A 15,560-nucleotide genomic window follows, 5' to 3' on the forward strand; every position below is an offset into this window, starting at 1 on the left:
ACGGTATTTACTGGGGAACGATTGATTGATTGAATGTAAAATCTGAGATTAGAAATAGGAAGAGTTTGATTTGGGATTCAGTTTGGTTATTAGAACTTGTGGTCCTGAGCAACTGTGACTCCTCTAAGGATAAAAAAATTGCTGATTATCCTTCCCAACTTCTCCTAACACTATTTTCTCTGGCATAGACGGAAATAGATCGACCTCTGAATTTTTCTTCCATCGACCTAGAATTTAAGACCCATAGCTGGTACCATACATATACACATATACAACTTCCAATAAAAGTGAAATTAAATTGAGAATGAGATAAGTTAGTGAAATTAATATCCCCTAAGGATTGTAAATCAAAATATATGAAAATAAGGAGTTTATCCCTCAAATTCAGAATTTCAATTATGATAAAAACAAAATTAAATAAATTCTCATTTCCAACCAATTTAATTCAAGTCATTAAACCCCAAAGTGTCACGCATTAGGCAATTAGCAAGTAGCAATAGATAATTTAACACAACCAACAAATTAAGAGGTAAATAAAATAAGATAATAAGAGAGAAAACATTGAGCAATCACCATACACTCGCACAACATACAAAAGTGGAAGGAGTTATTTCTAGTAATCGGAAAGTGGCTTATGGAAAATCAGCCATAGCAGGTTAAGATTAAATGTTTGGACAATTTCTCCAAATCTTGGATTTTCGAGTATTGATTCCCCAACTTTCGATATAAGAAAAGGTTCTACAATGTGGGCATATCCGGCCTCGAGCACTTATATTTATAATCAAGAAAAGTGATGGTGGCTAAATTTAGAACAAGGAATCGAGGATGAGCTGATGGGACGCTGGTTGTTTAATGGGCATCCAACTGATGCTAGGTCGTAGGTTTCAAGTCAAAAGGACAGGAAGTCCTTTCATCTGCGATATATGGGTGATGGTAAAAATATCTTTTTTTTTATTAGAAAATGTAATAGAAATACCCGTTTTTGAAATATATGCTCAAAAATATATTTTCAATACGTATTTCAAAAATGGGTAAGGTTATTACGCATTTGACAAATGAGTATTATTTAAAAAAAATAAAAAATAAATTAAAAGAAAAAAAGTAAAATCATGATACGCATTCCTGATGCAAACCATGATACGCGTCTCACCAATGCGTATCCAAAATTATTATTTTTTTTAATTTTTTTTAATTTTTTTTACACAAGTTACCCATTTCTAAAATGCGTATTTGTAATATCCAATTTTAAAATGCGTATTAGGTAGGTATTTTTTGCCAGACATTTCAAAAAATGGTATTTTTGTCCCAAAATTTAAAAAAAGAGGTATTTTTGTCATTTTTTCACAATATATTATCTTACGAATTTCTATCCATTTTTTATCTCACTATTTTTTATTTAAAATATTTTCTAAATATTTATTTATTGATGCATACGTTGATGTATACAAAATTTTAAATATTTAATGACTATTGGAATGCGCCGGTTTATATTTAAATTACAAAATCATTTTATCATATATTTTAACCAAAAGAACCTTTTGTTTAGACTTTAGTTAAGTTACCTATCCCACCAAAAACTCCCTAAATTATTTCTGCTTATTAGCATAATTTATTTATTATCTAGTAGTATATTTCTTAACATATGATGTTTGATATCTCGTTTTTCTAATCTGCATCAAGATTTTCAAATATCACGGTTATACCTTTCGGTCAATTCTTCGACTCATGGTTATTTTTTTTATTATATTTTTTGATCATATTGCTTCAAGGTGATGGGTTGTTTTACTATACATACATGTACTATAACAACTATAACAAGATTAAGTCAATTTGACAGCCCTAAAAATTAGTTGTATGATAATTTAAGTTTGTATTTTGTATTGTATTACTTGAGTCTGTAAAAAGATAAATAGATTAGACTTGAGTATTTTTCTGTAAACAGTCTCAAGCCTAAGAATAAATTTTGGAAAAAGATCATAAAGATCATGCCTCAGAGAAAGTGTGAAGAAGTTTGGAGTTGAATAAATCTGTTTTGGGAAAACATATTAAGTTAAGATATCTACAAGTTACAGATCAAGTCATATAGAGAAGTCATTCGAGAACTCCAGAATGACTTATCGAGAAATTCGAAATAGCTTATAGAGAAGTCTCAGAGATTTCGACAAGACAAAATGAAGATATGAAGATTGGAGATATCGACAAGTCATTTCTACATTAAAGAACTCAGAGATGTCGAAAAGCCAAATTGAAGATATGAGGATTAGAGATATCGACAAGTTAATTCTACATGCAAAAAGACATAGAGACCTCGAAAAGCCAAGCTCATTCGAGAACTCAGAGATCTCGATAAGTCAAGTTCAAATTCAAGAACTCAGAGATCTCGACAAGTCATGTTAACATTCGAGAACTAAGAGACCTCGATGAGTCAAAATACTTGTTGAGAACTAAGAGATCTTGATAAGCAATTATACTTATCGAGATATCAATTCTCTATAGCTCAAACTAGAGATCCCGATATAAACCTCAAGTACAGAATGCAGACCAGTTAAAGTTCCAAGATTATCAATCAACAAACAAATCAATCACTGATTTGAAAAGTCTACAAAAGTAGCTTGAAGAGTACAAGATCAAAGGTTAAGATTAACTGATAAAGGAAAGGCACAAACATGCGATATGCAAAGATACACTAAGCCAGAAATGGAAAGCTTTAGATAACTTAAAATAGAATTTAGTACATGCTATTGCATGTTGTGTAAAACCTGTGTTTACTAATCTATAAAGTAAACACTGGTCCTTTGTTTTTTTGTAACAAAAAAAGATCTAGAATTTCTTGTAACTCTCTCAAAGTAGAAGTTGAATTCTTTATCAACAAAAAACCCATAAATTTGTAGCAAGATATACCTGATTTTAATATAAAATTAAGTGAATTTTGAAGATAGTGTGTTTTTGTGCATGTTTTATTATTTCTGTTAAAACACTTTATCTCTACAAATTAGATTGATTTGTTCACCATGTCCATGAAAGTTCAAAAAGTTTAAATATCTAAAAACACATTCACCCCCCCCTTTTGTATTGTATTCATTACCTAACAAGTGGTATCAGAGAAAAATCTGAAAGAAAACAGATTAAAGATCTTGGAAGAATGAATACACAAAAGCTTAGCAGTACCAAGATTCCTACTTTTGACAGATCTAACTACACATTATGGAAAAAATAAAATGATGTTATTTATAAGGATGGTCAACCCATTATATGTTCAGATTCTCAAGAATGGCCCTTTCATCCCCACAGAAAGAGTTGAGGAATCTATAGATGGAGACATGGTCATTCCAACTCATTATGCTCCTAAGGATCCCTCACAGTACACTGAACCTGAAAAGGAATAAAGTCTCTCTAGATAGTGGATTGCAGCTAATTTATAATAGAGTCACTTGACAATGTAATGTACAATAACATTATCAACTGTGACACAGCCAAACAGATATGGGAGAAGATATAAATTCTATGTGAAGGAACAGAGGAATTTAGGTCAAACCAAAGAAGGATTTTGGTATCTCAGAGTGAGGGTTTGTTGTGTATATGTTGTGAACTTGATGATTTCATTAACAAAACACCTTGGTAGATTTTACTTAGTGAAAATGTAGCACTCGACGGATAAGGATTATAGTCCTGACGGATGACTCAATATAGTCCCGACGGATGATGATTTATTATCCATCGAGTGAGTAGCTTATGTAATAATAAGTTTGTAGCACATTTCTGCATACACATTGTTTAGAATCTGTAGTAGTACTTAAGTCATGTTGACTTTAACTAGATATGCAGAATAGGTTGATTAATTGTACATAGATGATGTCTTGTAATTCTGCATAAATAAAATGAAGTCTAGTTCCTGATTGCTACCCGATGGATAAACAACAATGAATTCGACGGATGATCAACAACCTGACAGATGATCATTAACTCGACGGATGATCATGAACCCGATGGATAAAGAATTCAAATATCTGTTGACAGTGACAACACGGTCACATGCGTCGAGTGTATACAAATGGAATGTGGTAGCCTATTCAACTGGGTTTTCGAGAACAAAGAAGCATTGCCATTTCCATGCTATTATGAAGATATTCAAAGATGCTGGAATAGAGTAATGAAGTAGCGTCGTAATAGACTCGATAGTTTTTGTTTTATTATCTTGTCTTATTGCTTTGTAATCTTGGTGATATAGAAACCAAGAAGCAGAAAGTAGAACAATTAACTAAAAACTAAGCAACCAAGAGAGAAACATTTGTAAGCTGAATTCTCAGTATTTCTTTATATTCTTAGTTGTTCATTTGTAAGCAGCTGTGAGCTTTTTGCACACAGAGTTCTCTCGATATATATTATATATCTCTGGTGGAATCATTCAAATCCACCAGAAAATTTTTAAAGACTCTTTTTTTTAATTACTTGTGTTTTGATTCATTTCAAGTGATTATTCCGCATTTTGCTAATCAATTTACACTGATATATATATTTGAGTTAGAACAACTTTTATTCAAGAAAAAGTTTCAAGAATTCCATTCAACCCCCCTTCTGTAATTCTTGTTATATTGTTAAGGGACTAACAATTGGTATTGGAGCAAGCTCTTGAAGAACAAAGAGTTTAAAGATCAAAACAATACAGCAAAATGAACAAGAAGGATGTTGGAGGCAAGATTCCTTTTCTCGATAAAGATAATTACCATCATTGGAAGGTAAAGATGCATCTTCATTTGCTTTCTCAAGATGAGGCCTATGTGGATTGCATAGAAAGAGGCCCTCATGTACCAATGAGAGCTGCAACTGGAAATGAGCCATCTGTCCCCAAGCCAAGGCATGAATGGTCTGATCTTGACATTGAACAAGTCAGGAAGGATAAAAAGGCCATGAATATTCTGTTAAATGGAGTTGATGGTGATATGTTTGACAACATTATCAATTGCAAAACTGCAAAGGAAGTTTGGGACACAATACAGATTATCTGTGATGGCACTGAACAAGTCAGAGAAAACAAGATGCAGCTACTGATTCAGCAATATGAGTATTTTCATAATGAAGAAAGTGAGTCTCTCACTGACATCTTTAGTAGGTTTCAAAAACTACTAAATACTCTAAAGTTGCATGGAAGGGTTTATCAGACAAAAGACTCCAATCTGAAATTCCTTAGATCTCTTCCAAAGGAATGGCAACCAATGACAGTCTCATTGAGAAACTCACAAGATTATAAGGAGTTTACTTTGGAGAGACTGTATGGCATCCTGAAAATATATGAGTTTGAAATAGAGCAAGATGAGAGGATGGAGAGAGGAAAGAAGAAAGGAGGGTCCATTGCACTAGTTGCTGAGTTAGAAAAGGAGAAGGAGATGAAAATGGAAGTTGTTGAATCTACTTCAAGGGTCTGTGAAAACAAGGGCAAGGGGCTTACAGTAGAAAATGAAGATTCTTTGAGCCAAGATGACATGGAAGACATTGATGAACATTTAGCATTTCTTTCCAAAAGATTTGCCAAGCTCAAGTTCAAAAAGAACTTTGGAGCAGCCAAGCCAAATAGAAACATGGTGGATAAATCAAAATTCAAATGTTTGAAATGTGGCTTGGCAGGGCACTTTGCCAGTGAGTGTAGTAAGTCAGATTCCAGCAAGAAAAAGTTTGAGCCTGTGGATTATAAGCAAAAATACTTTTAGCTGCTCAAACAAAAGGAAAGGGCTTTCATTACACAAAAAAACGACTGGGCAGCAGATGGTCTGGATGAAGATGAAGATGTCAGCTATGTCAATCTAGCCCTAATGGCCAAGTCTGATGAAACAGAAACAAGTTCTTCAAGTAATCAGGTAATTACTACAAACCTTGCACATTTATCTAAAATTGAGTGTAATGATGCTATAAATGACATGTCCACAGAGTTATATCATTTGCGTGTTACACTTAAGTCTCTTACTAAAGAAAATGCTAAAATCAAAGAAAACAATTTGTTTTTGAGTGAGAGAAATAATGTGCTAGAGTCTCAGTTCATTGATTTTGAAAAATTAAGAATTGAGTGTAAGATTGCCAAGGAGGAATTAACTGAGTCCTTGAAGAAAGAAGAAATTTTGAAGAAGCAGCTCGAGCGTGAACAGGAGGTGATTAAAGCATGGAAAATATCTAGAGATGTCCATCCTCAAATCACCAAAGTTCAGTGAATCGAGTCCTTCTGTGATGCATCCTGGAAAAAGAACAAGGAGAAACTAGAACCAAATTTGGTGGATGGAGTGCTAACAGATGTAGACTCGACGGATGATGAGGGTCATCCGTCGGATAACAAAAAGGGTTATCCGTCGACTAACGCAAATCCTCATCCGTCGACTGTAAGCAAGCCTATCAGTAAAGCCAAACTTGTTAAGTTTAATGAAAAGTATGGATCCGTTTCCAAGAACTTTATTCCAGGAGAATCGAGTCAAGTTAAGAAAGGGAAAAAGGCTAATGTTGGTCACATGACTGTCAAACAATTAAGTGATAGACTTGAAAAGATTGAGGTTAAAACAGAGGCTAAAAAGAAAAATAATAGAAATGGTAAAGTAGGAATTAGCAAACACAATAACTACACACCTGATAAATATGCTCCAATAAAAATCTGTGTCAAGTGTGGCAGTGTAAATCATTTGTCTTTTAATTGCAAATCTGCCATGTCTACTTCCATGTCTGTGCCACCTCACTCTCCCAACATGAATGCCATGCCTCCCATGCCTATGAATGCTATGCCTACACAGAATATGAATGCACAGTTTGCTAATATGCCATTTGCACATAATCCTTATTATGCTGCATTTAGTATGCCACAAATGCCATTTAGCATGCCTTACTGGAATTACATATTCACTTGTAGCATGCCATTCCCTGTTAATTAAATATGCATGATAATTTTGTTACAATGAATGGTTTTAAAGGTCTAATTAAAATGACTAAGGATGAATTTGATATCCCCAAGTCAAATGAGATAAAGCCTAAGAAACAGAAAAAGAAAGCTAACAAGGCAGGACCCAAGGAAACTTGGGTACCAAAATCAACTTGATTTGATTTTGATGTGTGCAGGGAAACAGAAAGAATCTTTGGTACTTGGATAGTGGTTGTTCAAGACACATGACTGGTGATTCTACCCTACTCACAGAGTTCAAGGAGAGAGCTAGCCCGAGTATTACTTTTGGAGATGACAACAAGGGTTATACTATGAGATATGGCTTGATTTCAAAGTACAATGTCATCATTGAGGAGGTTGCCTTAGTGGATGGTCTCTAACACAACTTGTTGAGTATCAGCCAGCTTTGTGATAAAGGCAATTCAGTAACCTTCAACTCAGAAGCCAGTGTTGTGACTAACAAAAGGAGCAACAAAGTGGTTCTCACTGGTGTGAGGAAAGGAAATGTGTACCTAGCTGATTTCAACTCATCTAATGCAGAATCTGTTACTTGTCTTCTCAATAAAGCAAGTCAGGATGAAAGTTGGCTATGGCACAAAAAGCTATCCCATCTAAACTTCAAGACCATGAATGAGCTAGTAAAGAAAGAACTGGTTAGAGGCATTCCTCTAGTGGAGTTTTCTAAGGATGGATTGTGTGATGCCTGCCAAAAGGGAAAGCAAATCAAAGCATCATTCAGAAAGAAACTTGATTCAACAATTGAAGAACCTTTGCAACTGCTACACATGGATTTGTTTGGACCAGTCAATGTGTTGTCCATCTCAAGGAAAAGATTTTGCCTAGTAATTGTAGATGATTTCTCAAAGTTCTCTTGGACATATTGTGAAAACAATCTGTGATTAATACAAATAATCAAACAAGTGTGTGCGTGAGTAAACGAAATCAAACGGAGGAAGAAAAGATATAAACAGAAGAGAGATCCTCGAGTCCAGTTGAAACTGTCTCCTTAAAGCTATTTCGCCTCTCACCGTATGTGCGAGTCGATAGCCTCCCAGGATAAAACGAGGTAGCGGCGGCGTTACGGATAACGAGCACCTTCAGCGAGCTTGAACGGGCACGAAACTATCACCGAGAGAGAGAGATTTGTGTTTAGAGACGAATATGTTTTTGGTGTGTCTAACCCTAACGCCTTAGAGGTGTTTATATAGGTGTAGATAGACTTGTGCGCTACTCTTTTCCATAATTAAATATCATTAATTATGGAATCGGTGTAATACTTGCAAGCTACTCTATTCCATAAATAATCTGAAACAGAATCAGATTGAATATATCAAGACATACACCATATCAATTAATCTGAAACAAAATCAAATTAATTTATGCCATAATATTTGAGCCAAATTCTAATGGAAAATAATAATTTCCATTATTAAGAGAATATCATCATATCTCACACATCTTTTAGTCATAATGCTCAAAAATATGACTTACCAATATGGGACTTATACCCATATTTTCCAACAATCCCCCACATGGGTGAGATTGGTAATCTTAGTAGCACACACCAGACAGACAGACAGACAGACACGGAGTTTGACTTGGTGATAGTTTCTTCGATCAGATATAGCATACGATAGGTAGAGAATGCTCCTTGAACCTTCGCTCGAGTAAGCATACCGACTTTACTGGTAGACAGTAGACGTGCTTGTCCTTGAACTGTTCGACCGTTTATGTAAACGATGATATACTTATCACTATATCGTTTCTGACTCGTTCAGCTCTCATGAGTATGTCCATTTTGGCCATGGAACATCGTCCTGGTTTTGCAGAAGTTTCTAAAGAATTGTGCCTCGCAATTCTCCTTTGAAGCGGCCCCACTTCTCTCCCACATAGGTGATCTTTATCTTATAGAGTAACCCGCGTTTACTCAACTGAATTCCATGCGTTCACTCCTGAGCTCCACGTATTCATCAAAGATCATTAAAGGCTCAAAGCTTAACCTCGTACCTTACGGGTTTCACTGTTTCCTCATCATAGGAACAGGCCAGGGGTTACCCCCACAGTGATTTGGTCATCATGATTTAGTTGTCCCATTGAACCAAGTTCTTGGGATCTCCAGTCAGCAATGGTTGGGTGTCCACCATGATGCCGTTAAGCAATAGGCTTAAGGCCCATCCCTCTCGATGATTTCTCAACCACTTCTCTTGATAACCCTTTGGTTAGTGGATCCGCGATATTATCCTTTGACGGTATATAGTCAATAGTGATAATTCCGGTTGAGATCAATTGTCTAATGGAACTGTGTCGTCGTCGTATATGACGAGACTTTCCATTATACATCGTGCTCTGTGCTCTGCCAATAGCGGATTGACTATCACAGTGAATCCCTATTGCAGTTACAGGCTTTGGCCATCTTGGAATATCCTCCAGAAACTGACGTAGATATTCAGCCTCTTCGGCGCATTTATCTAGTGCCACAAACTCAGCTTCCATCGTGGAATGAGTTATCACCGTTTGTTTTGAGGATTTCCATGATATTGCCGCTCCAGCTAATGTAAACACATAGCCACTCGTAGACTTAAGTGCTTTCTTGCTAGATATCCAATTTGCGTCAGTATATCCTTCTAATACTGCTGGGTATCTGCCATAGTGCAGTCCATAGTCTCGAGTTCCCCTCAAGTACCTTAGTACCCTTATAATCGCTTTCCAGTGATCAGCTCCCGGATTACTCGTAAACCTACTCAACTTGCTAATTGAGTATGCAATGTCTGGTCTTGTACAACTCATGAGGTACATCAGACTACCAATTATCCTCGAGTATTCCAATTGGGAAACAGCTACACCTTTGTTCTTGGATAGGTGCAAAGTCATATCTACAGGTGTCCTAGCTTTCTCAAAGTCATCCTTAAGAAACTTCTCAAGGATCTTGTCAACATAATGTGGTTGACTTAATGCGAGACCCTCTGATGTTCTAGAAATTTGAATTCCCAGAATTACATTTGCTAGTCCCATATCTTTCATGTCGAACCTTGATTTCAACATGTCCTTTGTAGATTTGATAACTTTATCATTGCTTCCAGCAATAAGTAGATCATCTACATATAGTGTCATCATGACATAGCCATTGTCATTCTCCTTGACATAGCTGTTCTCGTTATCCTTGTAATAGGCACAGCTATCACATTCATTGATTTTGAAACCATTGGCCAGCACGACCTCATCAAATTTTTCATGCCATTTCATAGGCGCTTGTTTCAAACCATACAATGATTTCACCAATCTACACACTTTCCTTTCTTGTCCTGGGACAACAAACCCTTCAGGTTGTTCCATATAGATTTCTTCATCTATGTCTCCATTTAGGAAAGCTGTTTTCACATCCATTTGATGTACAGTTAGATTACGCATTGCAGCAATAGCAAACATCATCCTTATGGACGTTATTCTCGTTACAGGAGAATATGTATCAAAGTAATCAAGGCCTTTTTGTTGCTTGTATCCTTTAATTACAAGTCTGGCCTTATACTTATCAATAGTGCCATCAGTTTTCAACTTCTTCTTGAAAACCCACTTGCTACCTAATGGTTTGCAACCAGTTGGCAAGTCCACTAATTCCCAAGTATGATTTTGCATAATTGAATCAACTTCATTCTTGATGGCCTCTTTCCACATAGGTCCATCAGGTGAGGTAACCGCCTCCTTATAAGTTTTTGGGTCACCTTCTTCGAGCAAATAGGTCATAAAATCAGACCCATAGGATTTCTCCGTTCGTTGTCTTTTGCTCCTTCTCACTACCCCCACATTTTCGTCTTCACTTTCGTCACTCTCATTATCGTCATCTACAGACTCATGAGATCGTTTAGACGTCGTAGGTTGTTGGTTTCCTGGATTACAGGGAAACATCGTCTCAAAAAATGAGGCATTTCTTGATTCCATAATGGTATTCTTTTGAATATCAGGAATCTTGGATTCATGAACAAGAAACCGATATGCAGTGCTGTGTGGAGGATATCCGATGAAGACACAATTCACAGTCTTAGGACCTATCTTCACCTTCTTCGGTGTAGGGATCAGTACCTTTGCAAGGCACCCCCACACTTTCAGGTGTTGGTAACTTGGTTTCTTTTTCTTCCACATTTCATAAGGACTTACATCCTTATTCTTGCGCATCGTAATATTTAAAATATTATTTGCGCTTAAGATGGCTTCTCCCCACATCGATTGTGGGAGCCCAGAGCTTAACAACATCGCATTCATCATCTCTTTTAGAGTGCGATTCTTCCTTTCAGCCACACCATTTGACTGAGGGGAGTATGGTGCAGTGACCTCATGGATTATACCATGTTGTGAACAGAATTCCCCAAACGGTTCAACATATTCACCTCCACGATCACTTCGTATCGTTTTGATTTTCTCAGTTTGTTGTGTCTCAACTACTTCCTTATAGATTTTAAATTTATCTATAGCTTCGTCTTTGCTTTTCAACAAATATACATAGCAGTATTTTGTACAATCATCAATGAATGTAATAAAATACTTGTTTCCTCCTCTTGTTGGAGCGAATTTTAAATCACATATGTCGCTATGTATTAGGTCTAGCACTTTGGTGTTCCTTTCCACACGTTTAAATGATGATCTCGTTAATTTTGCCTCAACACAAGTCTCACACTTATGTTTTGGATCGATAGTAAGTTTAGGTATGTATTCTTTTGCACTTAAACGTCGTAAAGTGTCATAATTTACATGTCCTAATCTAGCATGCCATAAATTAGGAGACTCAAGCAAGTAAGCAGAAGAATTCTTCATTTCATTATCGTCCTTAACGGACATTACATTGAGCTTAAAAAGCCCATCAGTTAAATAACCCTTGCCTACAAACATACCACTCTTAGACAAAATAACTTTATCTGACTCTATTACAATGCGAAAGCCATGCTTATTCAACAGAGAACCAGACACAAGGTTCTTGCGAATATCAGGCACATAAAGTACATTCTTCAAAGTCAGATTCTTCCCAGAGGTCATCTTCAGGATCACCATGCCTTCACCCTCAATGGTAGAAGTTGCTGAATTCCCCATGTAGAGTTTCTCACCAGCATCGGAAGCTTTGAGGCTAGAGAAAACCGCCTTGTCTGAGCAAACATGCCTAGTAGCACCAGTATCAATCCACCATTCACGTGGATTAAAACCGACCAGGTTCACTTCAGAGACCGTAGCACAGAGGTCTATGTCACCCATCTCCTTGGAGATATTCTCTACCATGTTTGCTTCTTTCTTCTTGTTGGGCTTCTTGGGCTTCTTGCAGTCAGAAGACCTATGACCAACTTTATCACAGTTGTAGCACTTCCCTTGAAATTTCGACTTCGAAATCCCTCCCTTGGGTGCCAGCTTTGCCCCTTTACCAGAATTAGCCTTCTTGGGCTTGGAGCTTTGAGCATGCTCCACCATGTTTGCCTTCTCAGTGGCAACGTTAACTTTCTTCTCGGACCCTCTGTTGTCTTCTTCAATACGAAGTCTAACAATAAGATCCTCCATAGACATCTCCTTTCGCTTGTGCTTAAGGTAGTTCTTGAAATCTTTCCATCCAGGTGGAAGCTTTTCAATAACAGCAGCAACTTGGAAAGACTCACTTATGACCATTCCCTCAGCATGAATGTCATGAATGATCACCTGCAGTTCCTGCACCTGACTGACCACAGTCTTAGAGTCTGCCATCTTATAATCAAGAAAGCGGCCAACAATCCACTTCTTTGCCCCAGCGTCCTCGATTTTATACTTATGGTCAAGTGACTCCCATAAGACCTTAGCTGTTGGCTTTGCGCTGTATACGTTATACAACGAGTCAGACAAACAATTTAACACATAGTTCCGACAGATGTAGTCAGAGTGCTTCCAAGCATCAGCAGCATACACAGTCTGCATGTTACTCTCAGCAGTGAGCAACGGTGGTTCTTCCTTAAGGAAGCGATCCATATGCAACGTGGTCAGATAAAAGTGCATCTTTTGTTGCCAACGTTTGAAGTTCGTTCCGTTGAACTTCTCAGGTTTTTCAGCATGTGCAGCAGGCACAGTTGGCATAACAGGTGCAGCAGGCACCACGGGTGGAACAGATGGTACGTGCGTCTGTACTACAGGTGTATGCACACCAGTAGGCACCGCAGGTATGATCGGAGGAGTGAATCCTGCCGATATCTGTCCAAGAGGAACACTAAACTGTCCAATGACAGTGTGTCCCACAGGCACATGTCCCGAAGGCACATGTCCCGAAGGCACATGTCCAACAGGCGTTTGACCCCCATCAGATCGTACGATCCGTGCGTTAGGGTTAATCGGCTGCTGGTGAACCCCATCAGATCCAGTGATCTGTGCGTTGGGATCAGCCGTCATGTTCATCGAATCGTTCACAGTTTGGTTCTCCATCGATCTGTTACTCAACAAAACAAGCAGATACAGATGTATCAGTCACAGATGTATATAAAATAAATAGCTTTAAGATTGTGAAAACAATCTGCGATTAATACAAATAATCAAACAAGTGTGTGCGTGAGTAAACGAAATCAAACGGAGGAAGAAAAGATATAAACAGAAGAGAGATCCTCGAGTCCAGTTGAAACTGTCTCCTTAAAGCTATTTCGCCTCTCACCGTATGTGCGAGTCGATAGCCTCCCAGGATAAAACGAGGTAGCGGCGGCGTTACGGATAACGAGCACCTTTAGCGAGCTTGAACGGGCACGAAACTATCACCGAGAGAGAGAGATTTGTGTTTAGAGACGAATATGTTTTTGGTGTGTCTAACCCTAACGCCTTAGAGGTGTTTATATAGGTGTAGATAGACTTGTGCGCTACTCTTTTCCATAATTAAATATCATTAATTATGGAATCGGTGTAATACTTGCAAGCTACTCTATTCCATAAATAATCTGAAACAGAATCAGATTGAATATATCAAGACATACACCATATCAATTAATCTGAAACAAAATCAAATTAATTTATGCCATAATATTTGAGCCAAATTCTAATGGAAAATAATAATTTCCATTATTAAGAGAATATCATCATATCTCACACATCTTTTAGTCATAATGCTCAAAAATATGACTTACCAATATGGGACTTATACCCATATTTTCCAACACATATTTCCTAAAGTCTAAAGATGAGGCTAGTGAAATCATCATCAATCACATAAGGCAAGTCAATAATCATCCTGATTTTAAGGTTAGAAGAATCAGGAGTGACAATGGAACTGAGTTCAAGAATTCTGTGATGAGAGAATTATGTGAGGAAAATGGGATTCTGCATGAGTTTTCAGCAGCAAGAACTCCACAACAGAATGGAGTAGTGGAAAGGAAGAACATATCACTTATTGAAGCTGCCAGGACAATGCTTGAAGAATCTAAACTGCCAACATATTTCTGGGCTGAAGCTGTAAATACTGCATGCTACACTCAGAATATTTCCCTAGTTAATCAAGCAAGATGCATGACTCCCTATCACTTGTTCAAGAACAAGATTCCAACTCTAAATTTTCTTCATGTCTTTGGCTGCAAATGCTATATTCTGAGAAATCAAACTGATCAAAATGGGAAGTTTGATGCTAAAGCAGATGAATGAATTTTTGTTGGATATGCTGTTGGTAAAGCATATATAGTCTACAATCTAAGAACCAACATTGTTGTGGAATCAATACATGTTGTGTTTGATGATAAAAATATTGAAGGACTACAAGATGGAGACTACCATGAGAGCCTCAAATTCGACAATGTGGAGATGGTTAGTGATGACAGTGATGATGAAAGTGATCAAGAAACAGTATCAAAGGATAATGTAGAAAAATTCACTACCAATGAAGCACAAAACTCAACATCTGTCGAGTTGCATAATGCTTCATCTGTCGGGAGGCAATCTGCTTTATCCGTCGGGAGACAACCAGCTTCATCCGTCGGTACTCTAAATTCATCATACGTCGGGTTATCAAGAACAGCTGGAAATTAGAATAGATCACCTGTAGAAAGTTCCCCTTTCTCAAATCAAAGATCCACAAACTCAGGAGGAGTTTTCAACAATCAAAACTCAATCACACATCAAGACAACAATGAGGCCTCTTCATCTAGAGCTAATCTACCTCAACAAAGGAAATGGACAAAAGATCACCCATTTGAGCTCATAATTGGTGATGTTTCTTCTAGAGTTCAAACCAGGAGAGCAACTCAAGAAGAATGTCTATACAACAGCTTTCTTTCCAAGGAAGAACCAAAGAAGGTAGAAGAAGCTTTGTTGGATCCTGATTGGATTTTAGCTATGCAGGAGGAGCTAAACCAATTTGAAAGGAATAATGTATGGAAGCTGGTGCCCAAGCCTAAAGGAAAGATTCAAATAGACACTAAATGGGTATTCAGAAATAAGATGGATGAGAATGGCATAGTAGTCATGAACAAAGTCATATTGGTTGCTAAGGGCTATTGTCAACAAGAAGGAATAGATTTTGATGAAACATTTGCTCCTGTTGCAAGAATTGAAGCCATCAGAATCTTATTAGCCTATGCAGCCCATGCCATTTTTAAGGTCTATCAAATGGATGTCAAAAGTGCCTTTCTGAATGGAGATTTGGAGGAGGAAGTCTATGTCAGTCAACCTCCTGGTT

Source organism: Apium graveolens, chromosome 8, assembly GCF_009905375.1.
Source record: "Apium graveolens cultivar Ventura chromosome 8, ASM990537v1, whole genome shotgun sequence".
NCBI lineage: Eukaryota > Viridiplantae > Streptophyta > Magnoliopsida > Apiales > Apiaceae > Apium > Apium graveolens.